Genomic DNA, 24,774 nt, shown 5'->3' on the forward strand with positions numbered 1-24,774 from the left:
ATAGAAAATTTCCTGTATTTTAGCATCCAAAAATTTGAGGCCTGCTCATTATGCACCTTTCATCCTGGCTCAAAATGACACAACTGTCAAAATAATTGAGGCAGCATTGTTGATACAAATGTTGAGTGGTGTTATTGTTATTCAGCACTGTTGAGTTAAACACACTGTTTCTGGTTCATGTGATGCTTTGGTATTATTGCCATACATAGGCTGACCTTTACATGCTCACATGTTTGGCCCAAAATATGTCATTTGAACAAAACATACCATCTGAAACAACAATGAGATTTTTTTTTAAGGAGTTTAGTTTAGGATGCATAACATCTGCTTTTACATATTCTGAAGGTATCGGAATGTGGAATATCAGTATTAATGTTACATTTAATCTGACAGATGGTAACCAGTTTAGCAGAAGAGTCATATTTCTAAATAATTTTACAACTGTAAAACTGAGCAACTTAGTTACAGTTAGCACTTTTTGTACCATAATCTCATACATATATTACCATTACATTTAATTTACATATATATGGAACTGTATAACCTTTGTCCTTTAATTTTGAGAGCAATAAAGTTGCTATGTGCAATGAGATATTCAAAACACAGAATATTAATTGACACAAAGTCCCCCCCCCCCCCCACCTCAACCCTCCAAGGTGTGGACAACGTTGTGACATGAAGCCTTAGACAGCAAAGGTAGACTAAAATTCATATGTCACATGATTTGGTGTTTCTTTATGACACGCAGTTATATAACTTTTTTATAAATTTGCCCAGCTGTATGAATTTTATTTTGTCCATACACCATAAAACATGTCATAAAGTTTGCCAATTTTGAGAGATTTATTTTTCTAATTTTGTTAAAATCCAAATTATAGACCTATTCTAAGTGAAACAAAATGAGAATTTAAAAAACTAAACTGCAGTATGCAACGTAATTAAACAAAACTTATACACTCATTTATGCAAATGTTGGGGTGTAAATGTATGAGGACAAAAAAGGTTGCTACACTTACATTTAACAAACTGCCCTCTAGGTAAGGTATTTAGTTCAAACTGATTGACACTTGCTCACAAGTTCAGTGGTATCAGAAGAACAAAGTCATGACACATTTAATATAATGTTTTAAGCAACTGTAAACCATATTTGCAAACAAAGTTATAATGTGAAAGTAAAGTGTCTTTTTTACTAAATCATCCCTAATTCCATTAATGAGACTTGCTTCATACAATTTCAACTGTCACACTTGTTTCTGCGGGTATATGTTGTGTCATAGTGTTACCCCCATAAACTACAGAAATAACTTTTTTTGGTTTCCAGCGGCCAAATAAAATCTGTTTTAAAATTTAATTCTTATACAAAATGGTCAACACATGTAACTTATTTATTTCAACTTACCTACAGTTAGTCAGCTATTCAAAGCTGTCAGCAGTAGCAGTTTCCAAGACATCTATAAACACGTTTTTCCACCTGCAAACAAAATGTCTTTGCGACCAGCTGAAGTGAATGCACCCAGTTGTAGCTTCCATCACTAATGGCAACACTATCAAGAAGCATACTGGAGTGGCAGCACTATGCAACAACATACCGCAGAAGAGCTTTATGTTGGATGTTGGTGCGAGTTACAGTATGTACGAATAACATGCTAGAGCACACTTTTTATCACAAAGTTATACCTCTACCCAGTTTTACAGTACGTTCAGAATTCCTGCTATAACATGAAATGCCGTTAGAATGTAAAATAGTGACACTTTCCCAAATTTTCTTTTCTTTTCACAATTTAAACATGAAGTAAACAAAGTAAATAATAGATGTTTTTCGTCTAACATGAAATTAATGTATGTTGAAAACTGTAGGTGATGAAAACAATTGGTTTCCTACAAAATGTATGTAGGCAAATCCATGGCAGTAAACAATAAATTCATCTCTGTGATTATATGTGCACACTTGCAATTTTGAAATATATGTTCACCTCTCATGGAACTATCAGGAAGGAAACAAATACATTAATCAGTGACAACATTTTAATGTACAAAACAAACAGTATTTAATCAGAGGTATTATAAAGTTTACATCCAATAGCTCTAGTATAGGTGCTCCTGACATTAGCCACTCTTACAATTTAGAGGTTACAGTAACATGATACACTCTGAAAGAATGTTTCTAATGCACTCAATATTAGAACATTACAATGTTCTTTCCAATAATGAAGGTGATACAAATATTACATGTTTTTCACTGTACATATATTAATACAATCAGTTTTTAAAATTGCAACTTATGACATGCTGCATGCACAACAAAGAGTATATTTCAAATATGTTTTAGAGATAATGTAGCTTACAACAATTATGTATGAAATAGATTCCAAATAAACAATCACAAAATGTGTGTTTATAGGAGTGACCCAAAATTGAAATTTTTTGTGTGTGAATAAATAAATACATACATACATACAAACTTATGGTTCTCCTTGAGAGGCGGAGGTTTTGATAAACTGCTATGATGGTTTTTGCCAGATTATGGAGTATGTTGTTGTTCTGAATTCAAGAAACATGTCAGACATTACTTTGATATTGACATCATAATGCAATGATATCCCGCTGAACAGGTACGTTTTCTTTCAAAAATAAAGTCATACACTGAAACCTTGAAAATTGTTCTTCCCACATAAAACTGACATAGTGCCACTGTAGCTTTAAGTTTAACCTGCATAACAAGCTCTCCAGTGTATTCTATGGCAATACTTATGACAAACCAAGAAACACAATTTCACTGCTCGTATCAAACTTTTGTCACAGAATACAATTATTAATCATTGTTTGCTCCAGTTATACTCAGCAAATATTCTTCCAAACTGCTGTTTATCTTCTGCCGTCATAACATTGTACTATAAAAGTTTAATTGTTATGATTTTGCAATGTTTTAAGTATACTGCCTTTACAAGATGAAAATGCAAACAGAAAGCTGATCCATTTTCCTATGTGAACAACAATAGTTTGTCCGTGTTGCAAAAAATATTATTGATTTTCAAATAACTCCCAATTAGTTTTCCTCTGAGACTCTCTCTGCACCCAAGCTCCCACCACACTTTTAATTTCTATATTCATACCTGCTCGGAAATAATTGTTTCTTATGTTGAACAAATACATTTTCTGTGTGTTTTGGTATACAATACTTGAAGGAATTTTAGATATGGACACAAAATATTTTTAAGAAAGCCATCTTTCACACACTACAATTCCAATGAGAAGTAGCATACAGTAAAATGTTACATGACAGCATTACTTTTCATATAACACCCAAGCAATAGGTATTGTATTTAACTCTTTACATATTTACACTAATTGCTCAACAGTATTTAAAATTAGTACTGTTAATCATTTAGTAAGTTTCACTTAGAACCAGGCAAAATGCATAAATGTAAGAAAGATGAATAAAATGTAACACTGAGAACATATCAAGTTTGAAAAAGGTGAGGGAGTAGTGACTTGATGTAAGAAACAAAGAAACTGTCTCATTTCAGACAGCTAATATCTTTCAAAACAAGACACGGAAAAAAATTTCTTATAGTGAGGTTTTCTTTTAGTTTCAACAAAAAAGTCTAACACATTTACCTTTTTGCCTTGGACTTCAGTTTCTTTACAGAGCCAAATGTATAAAATCATGAGTCAGAAATAATAGTCAACTATAATAGTCAAGAGCCACTGGAATAACATGAAAGCTGTATACATAAACAGAGCATAACAGTTATTTCACATGATCTTTGCATATTTTCTGAAATGCCTCCTAATAAGATTATGTCTACACAATGACACTTATCAGAGTTTGATTACAAACTTCTATATCACCTCATGCACCTCTTCATAAACTCAAGTATATTCACCAATGAGCAATATACATGGTGCACTCCCAAATTGTCTCCACTGCACCTTGCAATATACTGATTCTCCAAAGTCGTACAGGATGGATTCCACTTATGGTTAAAGACTGCTGGTGAAACTGAATCAATACTGAAGTCTTTACATTCAACTTTTTGGTGATTTGTATGTCCTACCACTGATAGCAAGTTTCTAGATGACAATGTTCCATGTCACTGAGCTAAGAATACTTATTAACTAACCTTTTATGGGAAGTAAAATATACACAAAGTGAACTGAAGTGCCAAAAAATTCTTTTGTTTATTTCTATCCATAAAATGCTATGAATATCCTGTGTAAATTCTTAAGGTGTTGCCCTAAAGATCTTACTTTCTTTCAGAATTGTTCACAGTTTAGAATCTAACTACAAACGATTGAAATTATCTGATAACAGCCAAGAGGTAATGACGGTACTTCACTTACATTGCAGACTTTGGCAATCTTTTGGTTTTCTTCCTTTTCACTATTTTATTACATCAAATACAGACCCATATGATCCCATGATCAATTACTGCACATGAAAGTGTACCTTTCCTTTGGATAGGCCACCTTCTTTGAGCCAAATAATATTTGGATGTTTAAAAAATTTGTTTATATTTCAAGCACAATTACTTGACAAGAGCAGGCGGCATACAGAACATAGTAGAGTTCACAACTTTTAGAACTGTTTTCCCACATACTTGCACAGTCCCCCATGGTCAATCATTGTTAAAGAATGCATCTTCTCATGATATTCCTCATTGTAATGAAACAATTAAATAGTATGACTTCTGGATGACTTGCCCACATATTTTCTATTTCTACCATTTCAGTCATTTTTAAAGCTTTTTTTATGATTAAAACAGTGAATGAGAGGACAGTCCACTAGTGGTCTTTGGGACAAAGTGCTGAGTGGCAGACAGGCATGCCAAGAGGAGAAAGAGGAGGAGGAGGAGGAGGAGGAGGAGGAATGATCAGTAATGCTTCCAAACTTCTTTTTAGGATTGGTAAGGATGCCTGTACACATTCACAAGTGCATAGGGTGAGGAGAGGGAAGGGAACAGAGAAATTTCAATTGCTGTGCAGGAAACGCCCTAAGAAAAAAAGGGGCAGAATTGCAAGCTAGGTGACAAGAAAAGTGCTTGGAGGATAGGTAACTTTCCTGTCATACTGTACACTCTTTTGCCTCCAAACTTTTCTGATGTTTCCTTGTTACTGTTATTTTTGCCTTTCACCAATATTTTTATTTATCTTGTCTTTTTTATGACACTTTCTCTTCTACTTGAATACTGTTTCATGACCCTTTCAGATGACCATCAACCACTCAATACTTCATATTGATAGTGAATGATCTGGTACCCAATTACTATTCAAAATTGTTCAATTTCATCAGGAAATTCACCATGCATATTTCTTACAAGAAAAGTAAAACTTAAATAACCTGTTTTCAGTGAAGTTTCTGGCAATGTGGTATAAATGCAGCTAATTTATCATTAAAATTTTATTTGGCCATGTATCTTCTCAGAAAATATATTTCACCAACACTCACGGACCTTCTGCAATTACAAAAAATATGCTGTCACAAATTTCATTGCAGGAGATACAACAACGATGGGAAAGAGGAAGAGTTGGAGGAGGAGGACATACACAACAAATAATAAAATAGAAGGTGTATATTAATGTGGGTGGTGGTGGTGGTGGTGGTGGTGGTGGTGGTGGGGGTGGCAAAGAGGGGAAAGGAGGGGGTGAGATTTATGAAACTACAAGTGTTTTAAATTTTGCATAAACCACAGGCAAGTTACTCCGGGGTTGTGATTTAAATTAATGGAGAACCATTAGACAAACTGTGGATGCAACCATATGCATTCTTCCATGTTATAGCTCAGTCACTTTTAGAATGCTGCTACGATAAAGTATAAATAACTAAGTCTTGATGAAAAATAGTACAAACCAAATTATTACCACTTACAGAACAGGTATAGAGGTACCCTTTATTACAGCACCTAACTACATATTTCTAATGTGCATCTGTAACTATGTTAGACACATCACATCAACAGCATTTTTATCAATATTAACTTCAGGGCAGGCAGTAACAGAAATATTTAATCTACCGATTATCCATTTCCTTTCAGTTCTCTGAGCAACTATTTTTCCACTTCATTTTGCCAAATAGCAGTGCAGTCATTATACATAGCTCCATATTCTTCAAGCTATTTCCATAATTGTTAGCATGAAGCTAAATGTGTATACATATCTATATGTTCCAGTATAAACCAATTTTCATATATCTTTTATATTATTTCTAATCTAGTTTTCTGCTTATGGTTTAACATGTAATATACTATTTGTATCACTGTTTTAGAAGGCATTTAGAGGAATTCACAGTACTTCCACAAAAAACCATCAATGTTTTTGGAAAAAAGAAAAATTGCTGTCACCCCTGGAATTATATACTTTATGCTTTTGGCCAGAAAACTAAATATTCCAAGGATAAAGGAAAATAAGTTTAGATACTATTTTTGAATGCCACTTTTAGTACTTTCACACAAAGAGGCATCCAGTTAAGAGCAATGTTACCCCATCTTATAAAGTGCATTTAAGTTTACAAAATAAATAATCTGAAGTTGAAAAGTGAATTTAAGTTTGGCAGTGGTAATGAGATGTAACTTATATATGCCTTACTTATTATGCACGGCATATTTCATTTTCAAAAAGATGCACAATTAATAAATTGCACAAAGGAGCCATGGAGAAGGAGAAAGCTACCTCTTATCCTAGCAGCTTTAGTACACACATTCCATTAAATGCAGAAAAAGGTATGGATCTCACAAAATAGCTACTCTTCCAAACCATTCATAATTTCTTTTCCCTACTCCAGGCACCATGAAGTATTTTCAAATGTATTGTCCCCTTCTAACTACTGTTTCAATGATTCAATCAGAACAAGTAAATTGGATCCAGCCAAGATGAATCATTTCACAACATTGTGCTTAACAGTATTCTAAAATATACATCTCTACGTCATTTTCTCCATAACTACAATTCCTGTAACTATCCTTATCATAAAACTGCATATCACTCCATTCATTCATAGTGATGCAACTACTACAGGTCTTATGAACAATGATGTTATGAAATACTTTTCAAAGGCCAAAATTACGTTCACATTTGTATAAAAGTAGATCCGTAAGTTTATTGAGATTTGAGCAATGAACTGTTTACTATCCTCAATGTCAGTCAGTCTTGCAGTATTTGAATTTGTTTATAACTCCAGTTTTGTGAGCGTAAGTGTTCAAATCAACAATAGTATTTTATACACAGTGGTATATGAGAAATGAGCTTCAATTAGTTAATAATTTTATACAATGAGTGATTAAAGTAAAATAGAAACCTGAATTACTTTATAGATCATGTGTTAAGTTTAAATTTAATTGAGCTGTCTGAATAGGTAGAAGCTAATAGTTCAGTTCACAGCTTTTAAAGTCAATGTATTTTCACTAGTTGCCTTAGTTATGAACGAATTACTTTTAAAAATGAGCCTTTTTCAGTCTTTCTTCATTTCAGTTAAAACTATGATTGTAAATTTGTTACCATAAGCCTTTTGTATCCACATAATAAATGTTTGTGATAAAAATCTCTAGTCATTTACTGAATGATCTGTACAATATCTGTCACAGCACATATAACACCTGGCCATTCAGGAAAATTTTCTATGCTGTCAACAGAAATTAATATTGCAGACTTTGGCAATCTTTTGGTTTTCTTTCTTTTCGCTATTTTATTACATCAAATACAGACCCAAAGATATACATATCATCATTATCTGTTGCCTACTCAAAAAATCATTAACAGCAACTCCTTACCAATAAAAATACTTTCCACCAGAGCAATATCATGTCACAAATTTTATGCTAATTTTCATTCTGCAGTTATCTGACCATATTAAAACTCCCAACCATCAAAGAACTTTCCTTAATGCTTGTATTAAAGATTAAAAATTCAGATTCAGATTGTAAAATCCTAACAATATAATTGCATACAATGCATTTTACCTGAGCATTCACTACTACTGATGATATTAACAATGAACAAAGACACAGAGCCTATCCAGCTAGTGGGGAAATCCTGTCAATATCAAATATTGTGCAAATCCATGAACTTTGTATCTGTTACAGGTTTCTGGCAGTGTGCGGTCAGGTTGTGTTTTAATTTTTTTTCCTATTGTTGCACAGTTATACAACAAATCTCAATACTACTCTGGACATACTGCACAGCAATCCTAAATTTGCAGATAAATTACAATTATTAATTTAAACTAATAGTCTTATGTTAGACATGCACATACCATTACATCTATAACTTAATTTGGAAAACAAGAAATATCTTAATTTTAATTCAAGACACTGATATGTTAGAGAACAATAAAGCAGACAATAACTTTATAGCTACTGCTGTGGGAGTGGCTGATAAATATTCCATGCAGGATAGAACAATCTGAAAGAAGAGACAAATTTCACATTAGCTGACACAAGTCACTTGCGGGAGCTTTAAGTCAATTAAAAGATTCACACAACACACGGATAATTTTTGGTTTTGTTAATACATAAAAATAAAAAGTTAAAATTATTGAATACATTAGATAAATAATAATCTGTCAACATCCTCACCCTCACCCTCACCCTCACCCTCACCCCCCCCCCCCCACACACACACACACACACACACACACACACACACACACACACGGATGAAGGCAGGGAGGAATGGGGGAAGTATGGCGGCAGGGAGGAGAGGGAGGGTACAGAGGGAAGGAGGGAGGGAGAAATGGGGAGGTACAAAAGGAGGAAGAGACAGATCGGGGAAGGAGAGAGAGGAATACAAGTAATTTGAAATGGGGTGTCTTGAATGAAGACTGTTGTGTGAGGCTCTACTATTATTCTTCACACACAGGCAAAGTTCACATTCTGGAGTGGGCAGTTTGGCAATGCGGTCTATCCCTGCGGTTGAACCGCATCATCATTTGACATACAGATCCCACAATATCTGGCAATTTAGCTGCACATCTGCCTACCCCCAGGGTGGTTATAATATGCCGAGTTATACCTGTGCATTGGGTTTCTGTTTAGTTGTGTGCCATTTAAGACGTGTGTGTGCAGTGAGTGCGGGCAGAGTTCGTGCCACTAGCTGGCTGGCAGTTGGTGAGTGGTCTGGTGACATTGGCCAGCAGCTGAGGCAGCATGGCTCTACGTAGGTTTTTCGCGGGCTGGTCGTGACAACAAAACTTTCAAGTTGAATTGTACTTATTTGCTCACGTGCAACACAAATATTGCTGAGCACAGGGAAGCACAAGGTGTCAAATGAAAGAGACTTTGATTACAAATGCAATGATATAAGGATATGATCTGGAAATGACATATGTGGTGATACAGACACAAATAGATTTGAATACAACTAGTGCACTAAATAATTCATAACTTTTAAAATGTTCATTCAATTTGTAGGTCTCAGTAAGACACGTCAACAGAACTACTTACATGATCATTAACTTTAATAATTAAGCTGTGAGAGACATTTTAATTGGAAAATTATTTGAAATCAGCATATCTTTTGAATGAAAACAGAGATATTGATAGCATGGCAGTATATTTTGGCATCAAGAGCTATTCACCACAAACACCATGTAGATGTTAAGATCTATTATTTTATTATCCATTTTTATTGTTTTATGCTAAATTTTCATAGTTTTCCCCAAAATTTAACTTTGATTAAAGATATATGAATTCTAACAACAGCAACGGAAAGAGGAGAAAAAATACTATAAAACTGATGTACCACTCATATTTGTACAATAAATAGTAAAGGTACTATGAGAATGAACAATTCTCACCACTGCAAGCAGAAATTGTAAATATTTGAATTTTGAGGGCAAACTACAGTGCCTAAAAATTATTATTAATTATGTTTACATTGTGAAATTTTAGCGTGCAGATAATGGCGCAATATTGATCACACTTGTATATAAAAAGTTGTATAAGAGGACTGGTGATCACATGAGTCCTTATGTAACATCAATTGGTGTGCTTTTTGTGGGTGGGGGTGCCAAGAGATGGAGAAGCGTTACAGTTTTCTGGAGGGGGTGACTGAGGTCAGCATCAGAGCTCCTCAGGGTCTTTTGTCAGCAGTCAGTCAGTCTTCAGTTGGTGATTCGGTATGATCAAAGTTGGGAAGAGTTGTATGAGTGGTGGTCCAGCCTGTCTACTTAGGTGTTTGAAATATTTCCCATTCTGTGGGATGTTATAGATATCTCCCATTCTGTTGGAATGCATTTGATTTCCTTCATCATCATTTTCTCAACTGCTGAAAACAAAGAAATAGTCTTCTTGCACACTTTTATTGACTTTCCATGAATTTATGTTAGCAATCAACTGTGAGAAACAAAGAATTGAACAAGTTTCTCATATGCATTAAAGGACACCATGACTGTAATGTGTATTACCAATGAATGATTTAGTGATGGTATAGTATATTTCAGATATCCATTTCAATAAATCTCTCAAAACTAATTTAAAAAGTAACATAAACAAAACTATTCCACAGAGCCAATGAGAAGATAAATTAGTGTCCAGAATCTCACTGACAATGAGGTCATTATAGATGGGGCACAAACTAGGGGGGGGGGGGGGGGGGGGGGTTAGTAAAAAAAATCAAGGATAAGATACCAGAACAGGCACAATTAAAAGGGTGCAGGTGACTGTGGCTAGGGGACTACTTAGAAATAATGGGTGTCCGAGCTATTCTGTGACACATCGAAATCCCACACCTAATATTTTGGGATGAAGTCCACACATCATACACAAATTTAAAACACAAACTACAACTTACCTCATTATCCATTAAAAATAGAGAGCAAGTCCTGTGGGAGACCCAGATCTGCCCTCAGATTGTAATAGAACACACACACAATACGAATATGTCATATCGACAGCTATATTTCACATCTGTGAAAAACTGGTGGCCCTTCACAACACTAGGCAATATCCCACTTTATGATTTGTAAGGGCTACTTCTTGAGTTTGTTGTGGTCAGAAGAAGATAAGTCATGGTCACACTGAAGGTTCCACCAAATGCAGCTCATTATTCCTCACTTTCAGCCACTGAGCCTCCCATCAACATCTGATCTTCTTTGCCACAAATAAGGTAACAGCCAGCAGGGCGACTGAACACCAAGCGGGAGGCAGAAAGAGAGCAGATCTCTTTGGCAGCTGGATTAGCGAGTTCATTTCCCCAGACCCCTACGTGCCTTGGAACCCAGCTGAAATGTATTTCCTTGACCTGCCTTTACAAGAGATGAAGAACATCCTGCACTTCTTGCACCATCTGATCTGTGGGGTACATCTGATCAATGGCACAAAAGGCACTTTGGGAATCTGAGCAGGTGAGGACTTTCTTGCCATGTAGATATCTCATCTGCTCCAGAGCCCTCAGGATACCAAACAATTCCACATAATAAACTTAAAACTGCTCTGGGAGTCCTATCCTGAGGACAATGTCAAGGAAAGCAATGAAACAGCCAATAAAATCCCCTTGGTTGGATCCCACCTGTGTAGCAAAACCCAAATGGTGATTTGAAATCTCATTACATGTAAGTTTAAAAATATAATCTGGAGTACAACCCTCCAAGCATGCAGTCAATTCGAGAAGAAACTTGAGCCTCTCTAGTATCCAGGGGGACTCCTTACTCCACCTCTGCCTTTGGACCTCAATACCCTCCACCTGCAGGAACTCAAGGCTCTCCCTGCACTAATCCCAAATGGCCATGTTGGCCCCAGACAGTTATGAAACAAATGTTCCAGTGGCAGTTGGGCAACAGAGATGAATGCTGGTGATTTTGGAACAGAGTCCCATATGCTTGGTGTACCGCGAAGAGGAGACGGCAAGTAGACATTAAAGGATCACCAGCCACAGCACATAGGCTAGCAACTGATCTTGTGCGATAAGCTCCTGTTGACAGCCTAACACCCTTGTAGTGAACAGCGTCCACCATTCTGAGGTACAAACGTCTTGCAGATCCATAAATCTGGCATTCATATTCAAGTCAGGGCCACAAGAGTACTTTAAAGAGTTGGAGCAGATGTGCCCTATCGGCTCCCAAAAAACCTGTGACTAATGCTTTTAAAGGTGTGTTTACACCTGTGCACCTTGCAGCTCATTGCCATGCAGCTGTAACTTATCACACGTGGAAAAAGATGCGACCAGTGTGAACACAGGTGTGAATGGAATTGTTCACATGCACATGTTGAGGAAGATGCATGCACCTGCACGCGTGATTCTACTTCTGTGTGGGACAAGCTACAGACGCTTGGTGACAAGCCGCAAGACGCACAGGTGTAAATACACCTTATGGATGTTTAAAGCCTTGAGGCATCTTATCTTGAGTTTTTTAAAGTGTGGCAGCCACATTAGACTCTCATCAAAAGTGAGGCCACAATATTTCACTGTTTCCTTAAAGGTGCAAACAGTATCCTTCAGATTGAAAAAAAAAGGTGAATTAAAAAGAGTGTGGCTGTGATTAAAAGCTACACAAACAGTTTTCTACAATGAGAATTTAAAACCTGTGCTGTTTGACCATTCCTCCAGCTGCCTGATCGTCAAATTCAATTGCCAAGTTGCTGTTGCAAGACTGGAGGCGGCACAAAAGAAGAAGAAGTCATCCACATACAAAAAACATTATACTGCAAACTTAATATAGTTTATTGCAATGGTGAATGCTGCAACACTTAAATAAACTCCCTTGAAGGACACCACTCTCCTGCTTAAAATCATCAGACAGGTGACGCCCAACCTCATATCTCATATACCTGCCAGAAAGGGAGGATTGTATGAACCCCACTGAAAGGGCCACAACAAAATACTGTGCCTCCGTTTACTATTACAGGCCTTTTCCAAATCAAAGAAGACACCAATAAAGTGTTGCTTACAGAGGAAAGCTTGTTGAATTGCTGCTTCCAGCAGGTTCAGGTTATTGACTGTGGTGTGCTACCTCCTTCATAGCGTCCTGGTTTCGAGAACCAATACTAGGCACTGGTTGACCATACACTCCAATCGCTTTCCTATGCATCTTATGACACTAACATTATGATAACTACAGGGGTTTAGTCTGATCCTTCCCTGGATTTAAAATCGGGATTAAAATAGATTCTTTCCACAAGCTAGGAAAGTCTCCAGTCATTCAAATTTCATTAAACAGAGGATGGAGAAGCTCCTTTGACCCATGTCCAACAGTTCCAAAATGCTGTACATTATCATGTCTGGGCAGAGTATCATGAGCTACTGACGTGGAATCCAACTTCCACAGAGAGAAAGGGTGGTTGTATTCCTCAATGTTGGTGGAATGGAAAACAAAACCAAACCTCTACTGTGTCTCCTGATAATGACAGAATGCTGGATCATTGCTAAAATTGATTGTAATGCTCTCATAAATCTGAGCCATTATTGGAGCAATGCCTTTTGGTGATGTTAGGAGACACCCCTGCTCTCATACAGTTGCTATTGGCTGTCATTAGTTCTGCCTTGAGATCATCTTGATGGCTCCCCATACCTTACTTGCAAATGTGAACCTACTGATGGAGTTCAGGAACTCTTGCCAAGTCTTCTGCTTACTCCCTCAAATTATCCTCCTCACCTTTGCCTTTGGCATTCGAAAGGTTGCAAGATTCGCATCTGTAGGGCACCAATTGAATCTTTGCATAGCCGCCCTCCTGTCCCTGATTGCAGAACAACACTCATCATTCCACCAAGAGACAGGCTGCCTCTTAGGTGTTCCCCTGAATTTCAGGATAGCTGCATCAGTGGCACCATGGATCACGCCTGTAATGTGATCCGCCCAGTCCTGGACATCTTCACACTGCTCAAAAACAGCAAACTGCCTGTTACCAGTCAGCCTTTCTGAAGAGCTGTCTCGGTGACACCCTTTCAGTATCTGCTACATCCGTCAGAGTTATCTTGACAGGGTAGTGTTCGCAACAATAAAGGTCAATGTCCACTCCCAACTGAGCAGTGTCTGCAAGAGCACGTGAATGGGAGAAGAGGTCTATAGCTGTGGATGATCCCGTAGTGCTGCTAAAATGTGTAGCCTGACCCTTGTTCATCAACAGATATCTGTAATTTGTGTCAGATCCTCAAGTATCTGACCCCAGGGGAAAAGTGAGGTTCTCACTGTCAATGGACTCATGGCGAAGTAGGTACACCGAGCACACCATGACAGCAACATGGACCAAAATCCAAACAGCGACCGCTTGTAGCATTGTGGTTAAAGGCACATGTGAAGAGTGCAAAATGTCCATGACGAACACTGCTACCCCACCTTTTGCCTTGTCACAAGTATCATTGTCTTTTCTGTAGACGTGATAGCCCCCAAGTACAGGTGCATCAGTCAGTTTAAAAAGAGTCTTTTGAAGACAGAGGCAGAAAGATCCATCCTGTATGATGAGTCTCAATTCCTCCAGATGGGTACTGTATCCATTCATATTCCACTGGAGTATGGGAGCCATTTCAGCAGTGTGTTTTTGACTTATCACTATCCTTCACCCAGGTTGGCAAAGTAGTTGTTGAGTGAGGGGTAGTGCAGGGGCTGCCTGGGTATTGTGAGGAGGCACCTAAACTCATGATGTCCTCATCAGTGAGACATGGCACAAAGACATCTGATGTGCCCCAGCACAGCTTTTGATCCGAATGTCGTGATGCTTCGATGATGATGGGGGAAGAGGGCACTGAGAGGCACTCTGCTTTTGGAGTGCCTTGTCAATGCTCACTGTGAAAATGTTGCTGGTACTTTTTGACATAGCTGCCTGAAACGCTACGTCTTTGCTTACTTTCCTTTGTCACATACAGGTGAAAGTATAGGTGCTGGTGGTGGATTACGGTGCGCTGGACACCGTCTGTGTGGAAGTGTCGACCTTGGGAACAGGTTTCTGCACCATGGAAGCATATGAAGTGGCAAATACAGAGGGCTTTGTCGCATTATATTCTTTTTTTGGCTTCTGCTATAGTATCCGCTTGGTCACTTTTATTTCCTTAATTTTGTGTCCCTTAGCGGAAACAGGACAATCTCGGCTCCAGACTGGGTGGCTCCCAGAGCAGTTGATGCAGACTGCTGTACACATACACCTGTCATGTTTGGCCAAATCTCTGGCATCTGTAGGACAGTGTAGGGTTAGGTATACAAGGTCGAACCCTAAGATGAAGGAACCTTGCCATAATATGTTCAAGCAACATTGTAGAATTGAAGGTCACAATTTCTCCATCATTCCTTCACATCCTTTGCTCCACATTCCTGTGATGTCCATTCTTGTTTAAGTTCTGTGATGTCAATGTCCATATATGTGACTATCCCCTTGCTAAAATTAAGGGAGTTGTGCTAATCAACAATTACATCACAGTCACCCAATTTTTGTGACTTCCTAAGAAGTTCCCCCTACTGTGCCCTGTTAGACTCAACTGACAAGGAACCATTTTGTAACTGCTTAACAGACTTTAAGGTACCAGTAAGCCCTTTTAAGCCTTTATGGATATAGAAGGGGTCACTTTTTCAAACGTCCCCTCCTCCTTCTCGATCACTACAAATACATTTTGGCTGCCTACTCCTTCAGCCCTGTTACTAAATACAAGTTGATTATCAGGAAGATTAGCCATCCTCCTTCATTTGGATGAGTGGGTGCAAGTATTCTCAGATGGTACATCCGTCACTCTGGGGGTTCATAAATTTGAGTTCAAGGGTTCCGTCCCAGTCCCATGAGCAGCTAGAGAACTAAGAGTCCACTCACACAGAGCTCCACTTTCCACATTAAGCCTTATACAACTGAGGGGCAATGGTTTCCCAAGAGCTTGCCTGCTAACTACTGTTCTACCTCAATAGCCATGCAACTCATCGGAGCACAGCACACCTTGAGACTCTTTAGATATTGATTTTTACCATCCTGAAGCCAATATCCCCACACCCTGTGACACATGAAGTTCCACTGCTGCACTACAGTGTTTGTTGAAGCATGCCCAGAATTTATGGTGGCAGAGGACTGGTGGCACTTACTAGTCCCCAGCTGAAGAACCCTGGGGAGCACCAAGCCCAAGTCCAGCAAATGAATGCTGACCCCCTGGGGGCACTGAAGACACATCAGCTCTGTCTTGAGGCTGAAGATTGGTCATCCTCATCATCACCACCTTCAGGCTGAAGACTGACCATGATCTTCCAGCTGAAGACTGATCATTGTTGTAATCTTCAGGATGAAAACTGGAAACCATTGTCATCTGCGGGCAGAATACTGGTCATTGTCATTGTCATCATCATCATCATCATCATCATCATCATCATCATCATCATCATTGTCTTTTTCAGTTTGAAGATGAACTGTCATCATCAACTTCAGGTAAAAAACAGGATGTCTCATCATCATTGTCTTCAGGCTGAAGAATGGTTGTCACCATTACAAGTGTCATCTTCAGGCTGAAGACTGGTCATGGTTGTCATCATCATTGTCTTCAGGTTGAAGACTGGTCATCATTGTCTTCAGGCTGAACAGTGGTCGTCACTGTCTTCAGGATGAACAGCGGTCATCACCATCTACAAGCAGAGCAATGGTCATCATCATCTTCAGGCCAACGACTAGTAGTTGTCGTCTTCAGGCAGAAGATTGGTCTGATGCAGCTTTCCATTATAGTCTATCCTGTCCAAGTCATCATATCAGCATCACCACTGCAATTTACATCCATTTGAACCTCCTTGCTATATTTGAGCTCAGGTCTGCCTTTGCAGTTTTTAGCCTTCTGCAATTGCTTCCATATCGTATTGATAAGTTAGCTCAGGATGTGTCCTATCACCCGATTCCTGTCAGTTTGTTGTTTACCCAATTTGAATCAGTACCTCCGCATTTGTTATTCGATCTACCCACCTAGTCTTCAGCACATTTCTCTAGCAATATATTTCAAATGCTTCAATTCTTTCCTTGTCTGAATGTGTTAGTGATGATTACAGTACTCAATGTGGACAATTTTACCATTCAGCTAATTCTTTCATTTCTTTCCCTTAGTCCACATTCTCCTGCTATTTTTGTTTCTCTTTCTTTTCCTACTAATGAATTCCAGTCTCCCATTTCATCTCCTTTAACTATCTCAATAATTTCTTTTATTTCACAGTAGACTGTTTCAATCTCTCTGTCATCTGCAGAGTTAGTTGGCATATATATGGGGTAGACAAATGAAAATGAGACAGACTTTATAACGAGCATGGTGTGGATGTTGGTAACGAAATTAGGTGTGTGTCAATGGAAGTGCCCTCTATAGGGAATCTGAAAGGTACAGTGCACATATTCACCACGTATCATTTCTCTGTTAAACGTGCCTGATGTGAGGTCATCAAGTCGTATGTGCATCCGACTTCACTATGGAGGCCAGGAAAGAGGAACAGCAAGGTGTAGTGCAGTTTTTGACTGTAGAAGTAGTTTCAGGAAGTGAAAATCACACCCAAATTTCTGCAGTGTATGGTGAACACAGTATGCCACATGCAAATGTGGAATAAACAATTTCAAGGAGGTCAAGAGTCATCTAAAGACAACAGTGAGCCAGGAAAGGTTCATTGTGTCCATACTCCTTGTCATTTCTGCAGTGGTTGCTGCCATCAGAAATGACCAATGGTGGAAGGTGGAAGATATTCAGCTCATGTTGGGCATCAGTCATGATACCGCTCATGCCATCATGGCAGAGCACACGCCATCATGACAGAGCAACTGAATTTGAACAGAATGTCTACATCACTATGCCACCAGGAATAGTATCACTGTGAAAAATACTGTTTCCTATCCTCTAATGTTGCAGGAGATGAAACACAGTGTCATCATTTTGAGGCTGAGAGCAACAATGGAAGCACATGGATTCACCCCACTGAAAAAATCCAAAACAGTACACACCAATTCCAAGGAAGTCATGATGAGCTTTCTCTTTGACTGCAACGGACAGAGTACATTGACTTTCCAGAACATGGCACCACAATTAATGCATAGGATACTTCACAAAAATTGAAGTACGCCATCATGTCCAAACACCCAGGAAAGTTGATGAACACCATCATCATTGTGTTGCAGGATAATGCCTGCCCAAATATTGCTATAGATGTTTCACTGTGAAATCTTTACATGTCCTCCATACAATCCTGACCTCTCCCTACATGATTTCCACATTTTTTGGTGTGCTGAAGAATGGAATTTGTGGCCATCAGTTTGCTTCATATGCAGAGTGCACACCTGGGTACAATCGTGGTTCTGCAGACAACCACAAACATTTTTCATGAAGGCATTGACCATCTTGTCTCACAGTGGAATAAATGTATTGACAGTTATGATGATTACTTTTGAAACAATACGCAGTTTACTTACTTTTCTTCCATCTGTCTCATTTTTATGTGACTGCCCCTTATAAACTTGCACTACTATGGTGGGTCTGATTGTTATTAGATCTACTCCTGAACTATTCCTATTTGATCTTGTATTTAGAACCATGTACTCAGCTGACTAGAAGTTATTTTCTACTGGCTACTGCATTTTACTAAATCCCACTATATTTAACATCAGCAATCCAGCTCCCGTTTTAAAATTTCTAATCTACTGGGTGATCAAAAAGTCAGTATAAATTTGAAAACTTAATAAACCACAGAATAATGTAGATAGAGAGGTAAAAATTGACACACATGCTTGGAATGACATGGTGTTTTATTAGGAAAAAAAACCCACACTATATGGCTAGACGCGTGAAAGATCTCTTGCGCGCTCTCATTTGGTGATGATCGTGTGCTCAGCCGCCACTTTCGTCATGCTTGGCCTCCCAGGTCCCCAGACCTCAGTCCGTGCGATTATTGGCTTTTGGGTTACCTGAAGTTGCAAGTGTATCGTGATCGACCGACATCACTAGGGAGGCTGAAAGACAACATCCGACACCAATGCCTCACCATAACTCTGGACATGCTTTACAGTGCTGTTCACAACATTATTCCTCGACTACAGCTATTGTTGAGGAATAATGGTGGACATATTGAGCATTTCCTGTAAAGAACATCATCATTGCTTTGTCTTACTTTGTTATGCTAATTATTGCTATTCTGATCAGATGGAGCACCATCTGTCGGACATTTTTTGGATGTTTGTATTTTTTTTTTATTCTAATAAAACCCCATGTCATTCAAAGCATGTGGGTCAATTTGCACCTCTCTATCTACATTATTCCGTGATTTATTCAGTTTTCAAATTTATACTGACTTATCACCCGGTACCTATATGAATAAGGGATCTAATGTTCCATGCTCTGACATGTAGAACACCAATTTCGTTCTTCCTGATGGCAACATCCTCAAGTAGTCTCCATCCAGAGATACAAATGGGAGACTATTTTACATTCAAACAATGGAAAATCCTTGCTGGAATGTTGGCTCCAGCTGTCAGAGACTGTGGTTAGGTGTGTAAGAGGTGTGTGTGTGTGTGTGTGTGTGTGTGTGTGTGTGAGTGTTTTCGACAAAGGCCTTGTTGGCCAAAAGCTTACTTTCTGACAGTCTTTTTGCTGTGCCTATCTGCGACCCTGTTATATGGTGAGTAATAACTACCTTTTTCTTAATTTTGTTACTATTTTACATTCGGCGTATAATAACCAAAAGATTCAGGGCTGCATGTGCTTGTGAAAAATAATGTCTGTAGTTCCCCCTTGCTTTCAGCCATTCGCAGCACAAATATGACAAGGTCCTGTTGACAAATGTTATAAGACACCACCAGTCAATCATTCAGACTGTTGCTCCTGCTCCTACTGAAAAAGTTGTTGCCATTCTTCAGAAACCACAGTTCAATTTGGCCTTTCCACAGATATCTCTCGGTTGTGGTTGCACCTACAGTACAGCTATTTGTATCATTGAGGCACCCAAGCCATCCCACCTCAAAAAGGATCTCGGTTCGGGGATTGCGGCTGGATATGCAAGTAAATTAAATGTTTTTTTCCAAAAGTACTTTTTACATCAATGACGATCATTTTCTTTCCTTTGACACACCAGTAAATGTTAACAAAAGTCTTGACGACAAAAGTAAATATAAGATACTGAGAAAACTGGAGTGATACACAAATAAATTCTAATTCTCTAATGCAGTCAGGGTGGTGGTCTAACTGTTAACCAAGCGACCTACTTGTTGAGCACCACTTACTGAGTGTTAGAAGGAATTCCTTTTCTCTTCCAGAGGGCAACTGCAAATTAATTATATGAGAAGTGAGTAGGCTGCCAAAGTTTATAATGGCTGTCACTAACAAAGAACAGGACAGCATCTGTGCCTGTAGATGTACACATTTCCTGTAGAGTACCTTAAACAGTTAAGGGCTGAATTGCACTCTAACAAAACCAAGGTTTGGTAGTGGGGGAGGAAGGGCACAGGGTGGGGGAGGCTGGTAAAAGGTAGGATTACAGGTGGTATTGGAAGCACTGATAGGGAAAGAAACACAAATAAACATGGCATAGAGGAACTGGGAGCCAATGACTTCTCTTTGTCTTTTTTGTTTGTTTCTCTGTTTTGCACATAATTAGAACCACACATCGTTCAGTGTTACTTCATTGCATGTTTTATATCCTTACCAAATATAAATTGCATTTCATAAGTAAAAAAAATTAGAAGCTCACGTAACTGCTGCACTCTTATGTAGCCAAAACAATTACTTTTGACATAAATACAGTTTACATACACGAACACAAAATAATCTGTTTAGTTACTGGTGGTATTTTGTAATCAACGGAACATTTTTCATCATGATTGAAGGCCAATGTGGTCACTGGGTCCCTTCCCAATTGAAAACATTCAGAGCATTATGGACAAGACCCTCCAACCAGCTCGGGATTTTGACAATCTAACATGACAATTGGACAGAATTGCATTACTGACTTGTTCAATTTGTGAAGCTCTTTCTCTTGAATAAATCATACAATTTTTCTGGAATTGTAATCATTTATTTGTCTGTACATGTACATCGCATCTACTGATTTCCATCCCATTTGGATAATTCCTACGCGGTGCGTCCTTTTTTTATCTTAAGAGTGTACACATGTACCAAGGTATATGTATATGTGGATGAATGTCTGAATTTTTCTACATCTGTAGACATACAGAACTTTTTGATGACTGCTGTAAATTTATTTTAATATTTAATCTCTACTTAGAGAATGATTAACAATTATGTTAACACACACACACTTTCTACATGTTACCCAGTTTGTAACAACCGTACAAGAAAACAGGACATGAGGATGAAATGTATTCTGTAAATCAGCAGTCATCAAACTGCAGCCCACAAGCCGCATGTGGCCCAAATCAAGTACTCATGTGGCCCACAGTTCTCATCCATATTTTATTATAATACTAGTGACCCACCCTAACTCTGCATGGGTAGCATGAAGTAAGTGTGGCCAGGCAACTTGTCTGACAAAGCAGTAATTTTGTTTACGGGGCGTCGTGTAGAGTTATGATTAAAATTCAGAGAACAATATAAGGTAACTAAACATCAACATTTCATATAAATTAAATGATTGAAGCAGCTCATGCCATTTGCCAGTATAAGGCAGCTGCTGAAGGAGTCAGAGGACTGTCAGACTGCAATCCACTAAAAATGAGCAGGGCAGTCGCACCAGTCTGCTCTCTCTCTCTCTCTCTCTCTCTCTCTCTCTCTCTGTGTGTGTGTGTGTGTGTGTGTGTGTGTGTGTGTGTGTGTGTGTGTGTGTGTGTGTGTGTGTGTGAGAGAGAGAGAGAGAGAGAGAGAGAGAGAGAGAGAGAGAGAGAGAGTGAGTTCTTGTTATAATAATAATAATTTTATGTGGCCCTATGTTCTGGTGCAAGTCTTTCAACTAAACTACACTATGGCGACTTCTTATGTCTCCCTTACCAGTTATCTAACCTGGAAAAGGTGACCCACAATTTTTCTTCTGGCAATTTAATTCCATGACCTTTTAGTTTTCAGACATGCGCTAGACCACCAGGCCTAACTCAGATTCTGCTTAAGCTTTGCTGCTGTCTGGAGTTCCGGTGGCTGTACTGTTAGATGGCATTATTTTATCTAGCAACTAGTATTAAGATCATGTAGCTTTCCTTCTCACTGACAAAAATATTCACAGCTGCAGTAATATTTTAAAATGTTTGGTTGGTTGGTTAATATGGCCATGAGCTAAGTAAGTTAGCTGTTTACCTCTGAGGCAGAGGCATAAGTAGTGTGCCCACTGCAGTGTTAGAGGATGTGAGTGGTCGAATGTTTTACTGTTTGTCTTCAAGTTACAACTACCCACGGGCATGCACGACATACACTGATCAACTGCTGTGATATAAATTTTGACACAGATGTTACATACTTATGTATGCGCGTTAGAGAGATGGTCATCTTCAAATGCAGTCTTATTTGTAGCAAGGAACATTAAATTAATTACGGCTGTTCTAATACAATGTAGTGTGTAGGAGAAAACTGACATTAAATGTCATTTGCACCCACAGTAAAACCAACAACACTTGACAACACAGCTGTAAGATCACTGAGGGTGGTAGCAATATGAAATAGAGAACAATCAACACAAAGTTTCCGAGTGGTGACTACTTTTAACTATTGGTACTTGCCCGGCAGTGTACTTCTCGCACCAGTATTACAGCAAGTCTATGGGGGCTCATGAAGACACTAATTTATGTAGATTACCAATTAATAACAAGGATGGCACATATGTGGTATGAGGTTCCATCCTGCAGTGTCAGTATTGGCTCTTGAGCAAAAAAGTTTAATGATCACTGCTCTAAATGGTGATTAATTATTAAAATAAATTTACAATAGCCTTTGAATTAATTATAGAAATGAATGATAAGCTACACAACTTGCTATTAGCTACTAAACACTGGCTGCCATGACCAAAAGGATACACAAACAAAGCACTTTTCGTTCGCAAGAACATAATACTGATGTTGCTTTGTGCTCAGTTTTTGGTTGACGGAGCACATAAGTTTTCTCATGTTGAAGATGGAATGAACAAGAATATAACCATTTTGTTTGAACTGGACATTCTTTGTATACTTTCCATCGGAAGTGTGGACTACAGCATTGACATTCTTCCAGATATCACTCTTCCTCTAATGGAGGACATTTACAATTTCATCACTTAATATTCATCTTACAACCTCCACAGACTCACGAAATGCAGCTTTGTTAAAGGCCATCTGATCCTGACAATTGGTCCTTTCACCTAGTCAGTGCACAGCATGATTGTGCACTCAACCTCTGTAAGCAGTCATTACTAACCTCACTCCGGCACGCTTCAGTGAGAGAGAAGAGTTGACGAGTAGGGAGTGACTGCAGCACACTGCTCTCACACTCATCATATTTGCAGAACTACAGCAGGAAGGAAGCTTTTATAGCACTGACAGAACAACGGCATCTTGATCTCTGTATGCAACCCTCAACATTAGACTCGTACTCGCTCCATTTCTGATCTCTAGGACTTACCTTCAGGAGGCAGAATTCCAGTACTATAGTCAAAAAAGTAAGTTCAAGTAAGAAAACACTATTCCTTGCTTCCAAAAATAATAGTTGAGAACTGAGGAAGGACCTGATAGATCTGAATAATAGGATTAGTTTTAAATGTGTCTGTTAACAGTACTGGAATTTTATCTCCTAAAAGTAAGCACTGTCTGGCCATTCTGGCTCCAAACATATGATGCATCTGTTTTGTAATACACATAGACTCCAATATACAAGGGCTATCCACAAAGTACATTACGTTTTGGAATTAAAAATAAATAAAGTATTGGAAAATCTTTTTTTTATATGCAGATGAAAGCCACACTTAAATACTACTTTTCTACATAGTTGCCATTTAAATTAAGGCACTTATCGTAGTGATGGACGAGCTTGGAAATTCCTTCATCGTAAAATTCGGCCGCCTGCGCCTTCAACCAAGTGGTTAATCAGTAACCCGGTAGAAATACGATTTTTGTGGATTTCCTGGAAAGAGGCACTACAATAAACTCTCAAAGGCATTGCCAAACTCTGCACAACCTCAGAAGAGCAATACAAAACAAGCGCAGGGGAAAGTTGGGCTCAAAGTTCTTGCTGATTCACGACAACGCCCGGGCCCACACGGCAAATGCCACTCGCGAAGTTCTGTAATCTTTTAAGTGGGAGTTGTTTCCTCATCCGCCGTACAGTCCCGACCTGGCACCGAGCGACTTCCACTTATTCCCAGCAATGAAGAAGTGGTTGGCTATGCAGCGTTTTGATGACAACACACAGCTTCAAGAAGAGGTAACTACGTGGTTGAAGGTGCAGGCGGCCGAATTTTACGACAAAGAAATTTCCAAGCTCGTCCATCGCTACAATAAGTGCCTTAATTTAAATGGCAACTATGTAGAAAAGTAGTATTGAAGTGTGGCTTTCATCTATATATAATAAAACAAATTTCCAATACTTTATTTATTTTTAATTCCAAAACGTAATGTACTTTGTGGATAGCCCTCGTATTGTACTATTAAATGAAGACATGGTTCGGCTGAGGTTATTGCTTTATGTTACAGCCCCAGAAGAAACACCTTCATTTGACCACTATTTGATGGCTGTGAACACAATTATGGAGAAAATTATTGTAGTACTATTTGGAGCAGGAATAACTAGAAAGTAATGCCATCCATTTTCATCCTATTACTTTATCCTCACATAGACAGCAAGAAAAATAATTGTCAATTTTCTCCCATTTGAATCTCTCTTTGCAGAATGATGTACAATTTCGTATTAAAATTTCTGAGGGAAAAACTTGGTTAAAACAATATGTTAAACTGACAA

At 38.5% G+C, this 24,774-nt stretch overlaps 1 protein-coding gene across 3 annotated transcripts in view; it reads right to left on the reverse strand.

Annotated features, from left to right (window-relative positions):
• Positions 1 to 2,031: 2,031 nt before the first annotated feature.
• Positions 2,032 to 24,774, reverse strand: part of LOC124721342 (DNA fragmentation factor subunit alpha-like) — a 93,265-nt gene continuing 70,522 nt past the window's right edge. For 2 of the 3 annotated variants that reach the window (XM_047246262.1, XM_047246263.1), the window contains exon 6: positions 2,032 to 8,397. The gene's annotated coding sequence lies outside the window, so the exon portion shown is untranslated. The remainder of the gene's footprint in view (positions 8,398 to 24,774) is intronic. The other variant, XM_047246264.1, reaches the window with a different exon arrangement.

Source organism: Schistocerca piceifrons, chromosome X (assembly GCF_021461385.2).
Source record: "Schistocerca piceifrons isolate TAMUIC-IGC-003096 chromosome X, iqSchPice1.1, whole genome shotgun sequence".
NCBI classification, from domain to species: Eukaryota; Metazoa; Arthropoda; class Insecta; order Orthoptera; family Acrididae; genus Schistocerca; species Schistocerca piceifrons.